The sequence below is a fragment of the Mus pahari genome, chromosome 5, assembly GCF_900095145.1.
Source record: "Mus pahari chromosome 5, PAHARI_EIJ_v1.1, whole genome shotgun sequence".
Lineage (NCBI taxonomy): Eukaryota > Metazoa > Chordata > Mammalia > Rodentia > Muridae > Mus > Mus pahari.
In genome coordinates this window covers 144,367,041-144,372,943 of record NC_034594.1, presented here as the reverse complement: position 1 = coordinate 144,372,943, position 5,903 = coordinate 144,367,041, and positions in this window count along the sequence as shown.

Below are 5,903 nucleotides of genomic sequence, written 5' to 3'. Positions count from 1 at the left end.
CCTATACATACATGCAAACAACCATGCCTATACATACATGCAAACAACCATGCCTATACATACATGCAAACAACCATACCTATACAACAAAAGAAACAGAACCGTCTCTTCCTTAAACTACACACTCCCGCGAGTAGCGACTCTTATTCGAAGTGACTTAGAAATAAACTTCAATAGAGTGATTATGAATATGTTCTCATTTCCTTGACATGTTCAAAGGTCTGAAGGCCTGCTTAAAGAAATAACAATAGACATGAATAAAATCTTAATGATATAGGAAGCTAATTGTTAGATATGAAAGTGGAATTAAATAAAGAGATAGAAATATGAAAGAAAAATCAAACTGAATTGTTACTGAAAATGAAAAGTTTAAGAAAATTAAATGTGCAGTGTAATGCCTCCGCAATTAAATGCATCATGAGGAGAAAGTAACAGGGATCAGTATCATAGTAAGGGACTGAGATATTAGGTCAAAGACAGTGACTGGTTTAATAAATAATTGTGTAAAATGTGTGTTATTCTTAGGATAACATGGAAAGAGCAAATTTATAAATTATGGAGTAGAAGAAGTTGAATTGCATCCCAAAGGTGTAAAAAATATTTTCCACACAACCATAGTAACATTTAGGGAAATAGTACAAAAGGTACACAGAATGCCAAACAGACATGAATAGAAGAAATGTTTCCTCCATGTTATATCACAGTCAAAACACTCAATACACACCAAAGAAGGGGTATTGGAGTTTGCAATACACTGAAGGAATTAAAGAAGATACCAGGAGATGGTAAAAACTATTTTTTAAAAACTATTTTATTTTTAATTTATTTTTTACATTCTATATTACATTCCCTATACTGCACCTCTACCCTCCAACTGCTCCATAGCCCACACCTCCTCCCTACCCCACCCAGTGTTTGAGAGATCTCAGGGTTCCAGATTAATTGAGACTGCTGGTCCTTCTCTAGGATGGCTCTTCTCCTCAGCTTCTTTCAGCCTTCACTATTTCAACAACATGAGTCAACTGCTTCTGTCCATTGGTTGAGTGCAAATATCTGCATCTGACTCTTTCAGCTGCTTGTTGGGTCTTTTGGAGGGCAGTCATGGCAGATACCTTTTTGTGAGCCCTCCATAGCCTCAGTAATGGTTTCAGGCCTTGGGACCGCCCCTTGAGCTGGATCCCACTTTGGACCTGTCACTGGACCTTCTTTCCTCAGGTTCCTCTCCATTTCCATCCCTGTAATTCTTTCAGACAGGAACAATTATGGGTCAGAGATGTGACTGTGGGATGGCAACCCCATCTCTCACTGGATGTCCTATCTTCCTGCTGGAGGTGTGCTCTATAAGTTCCCTCTCCCTACTGTGAGGCATTTCATCCAAGGTCCCTCCCTGTGAGTCCAGGAAGTCTCTTACCACCCAGGCCTCTGATGCATTCCCCATCCTCCTATTTCCCGAGGTTGCCTGTTTATATTCTTTCTGCTAGCCTTCAGGGCTTCAGTTCTTTTCCCTCACCCAATACCAGATCAGGTTCCCCTCCCCCCCCCAACTCCCTCCCTCTATTAACACTTTCCATCCCAGGTCCCTCCCTTCCTCCCTACTTGTGATTGCTTTCTTCTCCCTCCCAAGTGGGACTGAGGTGTCCTCATTTGGGCATTTCAGCTTGTTGAGCTTTTTGAGTTCTATGGACTGTATCTTGGGTATTCTATACAGCTTTTTTTTTTGGCTAATATCCATTAATTATTGATTAATAAAACTTCTTATATTTATAAATTGAAAGAGTTGCTCTTGTGAAAATGGCCATTTCCCTTAAATCAACCAATACAGTTTCAGTGCAATCCCCACCAAAATTCCAATAACATTTTTCACAGAAACAGAAAAAGCAATCTTAAAATTCACCTAGAAGCACAAAAGACTCTAGACAGGCAAAGCAATTCTTGATTAAAAGGTATAATGGATGGGGGATGGATGGTAGAGGGGCTCATGAGCCCTCACTCCTAACTGAGGAGCCACTGACAGTTGATGATTGCTGCAGGAGGGACAGCTATGTTTCTTTGGTGTGGCCACTGGTAAGTTGTCCATGCTCCAGATAGTCCCACATTCATGCATATCTGGTCCTAAGTCCATAATCCATGCTTATTTGGATAGCACTAATTGGATTCAATATGTATTCCACATAATCATGCATGTATATGTGTGTGTGTATTTGTGAGTATGTATATATGTGTATGTATATGCATATACATCACATACACATGAAATTTATAGATAAGGCAATCTGTCGAGGTTTTGGGGACAGTGGTTCAGGCAGATTTGGAAGGGGGAAATGGAGTGGGTAGATATGATCATAATATATTATATACATGTATGACATTCTGAAAGAATCAATTTTAAAATACTTTTAAAAGAAGAAGAATGTTGGAGGTCTCACCATACCTGTTTCAAGTTATACTGCAGAGGCTTATTAGTACCACCTGTGCAAGAGCATCGACACAGATCTACGGGATTCAACTGAAGGTCCAGATACATGCCCTCACAATTAGGCTCACCTGATCTTTGATAAAGATGCCAAAAATTCCTGGAGAACAGACAGCCTCTAATCAACAGAGCTGGGAAAACCCCTCATCTACATGGAGAAGGATGAAACTAGAACCACAGCTCTCACCCTGTGCAGCAATCAGCTCCAAACGGGTTGAAGTCCACAGGTGGGAGCTTAAACTCTGTTCCTGCCAGAAGAGAAGCTAGGTAAAACACTACAAGATATGGGTGTAGGCAAGGGCTTTCCGGACAGGACCCCAGCTGCTCAGGAAAAATAACCAACAATTGACCAAAGGGTCTTCATGAAATTAAAAAAGTTTGTGTATAGCAAAGGCAACAGTTTATCAAGTGAAGAGGCAGCCAAAAGAATGGGAGGAAATCTTTGTAAGCTGAAAATCTGACAGGAGATTAATATTTGTAATACACAAATAGCTCAAAAGTCAAAATAATAAGAAAATAATCCTACCCCCCCCCCCCAAAAAAAAACCTGGTTTAGCTCCTAAACTTGAATAAAAAGCAATGCAAGTAGTCACTAAATGTTTTAGAAATGTGATCACCATCCTTAACCACCAGGAAATGTAAATCAAAATGACTGCCATTACATAAGAATGGCTTTTATTATGAATATAAATGACAGCCAATGCTGGCTAGGATGTGGAGAAGTGAACGTGGTGTTTCACAACCATCTGTAATGGGGTGGATTGATGCCCTCTTCTCGTGTGTCTGAAGACAGCTACAGTGTACTCATCAAACAAACAAACAAACAAACCAGGATTGTTGAGAAGTCTTTGTGGAATGTTTCCTCAGGGTCAGCACACAGAAGCTGTGTTCCAGAAGTGGCCAAGGTTGTACCTCATCCTGTCAGCTAAACTTAGTTATTTAAGAGTCACCCAGTTGGTACTGGTTTTGAAGACATAACAGAGTCATGGAGTACATCTGAGGTTTAGCACTGTATGGTAGGGCTGGATTCCCCCAAAAAAGATAAGGCAAAGCTATAGGTAAAAGTGCAGCCCAGTTTCAGCAAGGGACCCCAGCATTTTGGAGATGCCAGGACCATGAATTGATTACCAAGAACAGCAGTCTCAGTGGAGTGGAGTCAGCCAGAACCTAGAGGGCAGGCAAGCTATGTGTGGTGCAGAGAGCAGAACTGGAGAAGTGAACTAAGTTCCTTGGAGGAGACCAGAAGATCTCACAATTGCATTTTAAGAATGGAAGACTTGAACTTGGAGAAACTCATAATTATTCATGATCACTGGTCACATAACAATGACAACTATTGTCAAATATTTGAAAACTCATCATGTGAAAGAGAAATTAGATTATTATAAAAAATAACTAGGGCAAGAGCAGGCACACTTTAGGAAGCATCGTTATAACATATAGCACAGGAGAAACTGTTGTTGAAAGGCAGTCCGAGGAAGAGTGAACAATGCGTGGATAGAGAACTTGAGAGCATGCAACAGTTTTGTTATTGCTCTAAGGCTCAGTCCTAAGATCCACCTTAGCTAAAAACCTCAAATGATGCTTTCATAGAAATCTAAACATCTCATCTCCAGCACCTGATGAGTGGCCATCAGAATAATCACTAATCCTGCAGTGTCTATGTCTTCAGTGTACATTAATGTTATTAGTGTTGATGTTATCTGAAGATTACCAGATGCCTTCAGCTCCATACACTTAAAGAAATTATACTGATTAGGACTCCTTAGGGACAACTTTCTTGTTCCATTGTCCTGGAACAACAGTGATTATCTCAATAGTACATGACTTTCCTTAAGAATTTAGAATACCTAGCTAAGAGAAAGAAAATAAATACTAAATTTGTAAAAGGCAAGCTAACCCATTAGGCAAAGTCAGTTGCAGGGAGGGGGATGTTAAATGATGATGCCGTCTTTACTCTTCCTGAGTTTGGAATTGATTTTTGAAATAGAAGAATCACATAGGTAGAGAAAAAGTTTCAGCTCCCTTATTAATAAAAATGTTTGTGAAATAAGACTAGGTGAGGGGGATTGAGGTAGCTGGCACTCAGCACCATGTCTGGTATTTAAAAACAAAACCAAAACCAAACAAACAAACTAAAACCCTTCTAGGTCTGTGGTTCTCACCGTGTGTGTGTGACCCTTTCACGAGGGTGGCTTATCAGAAATCCTGTATATCATGTATTTACATTAAGATTCACAACAGTAGCAGAATTACAGTTATGAAGTAGCAACAAAAATAATTTTATGATTGGGGTCAACACAACATGAGAAACTGTGTTAAAGGGTCACAGCATTAGGATTGTGAGAACCACCGATCTAGGTAAATATTAGAGCAACCTTCTCATTCCAGTGAAGACGATGAGGTGGGGAGAGGAGACTCAGGGGACTAGTTCACAAGATGCCCAACATGAGTACAGTCTGTCTTTGTAAGTTGCAGTAAGTAGACAAGAGTCTATGCAGGTGGCTCTGAGGCAGACAGCACAGAAGGACTGAGCAGAGCTTGCTCAGTTGTCTTTCCAGTCATACACTGTGGTTCTCACCCTGAGTTGGAGTAAGTGAGGGGTAGATAGGAGAGCCATCAGTGAAGTCTCTACTGATGGAATGACTCTATGCTGGAAAAGATGACTACATAGAGTCAGGGTTAGACCATAAAGACTGCTAAGACTGTCCCTGCTTCTTTAAGGGACTGAGGCTATCAGTCTGTGCGTGTGTGTATGCATGTGTGTGTGTGTGTGTGTGTGCAAGTGTGTGTATGCAAATGTGTGTGTGTGTGTGCGCAAGTGTGTGTATGCAAGTGTGTGTATGCAAGTGTGTGTGTGTGTGCGCGCGCACAAGTGTGTATATGCAAGTGTGTGCAAGTATGTGTGTGTGTATTTGGGCATGTATGATGTGAGACGCGCATGCATTTACAGGTGTCTGTACATGTGTATATGGGGGCACATGTGTGTGTAAAAGCAGGTATTCTGAGTGTGTGGAGGCCAGAGTCTTCCTTGATTGCTGACTGCTTTATTTACTGAGGCCAGGTCTCTCACTAAACCTAGATTTCAGCGTGCATAGCTAGCTGGCTGGCTTGCCCCGGGGACCCTGGACCCTGTCTCCCCAGTGTGGGGATTACAGGGAAGTCAACATGCCCACCCAGCTTTATCATCAGAGTGCTAGGGGTCAGACCTCTGATCCTCATGCCTGTGCAGCAAGCATGCTTTATCCATTGTGCCAACTCTCCACAACATTTCTTAAGATATTTTCAAGACAGATATAGTGGTACATGTTTATAATCTCATACTCAGGAGCCTGAGACAGGAAGACTGAGTTCAAGGTTAGCCAGTACTATAATCTCTCTCACTCTCTCTCTCTCTCTCTCTCTCTCTCTCTCTCTCTCTCTCTCTCTC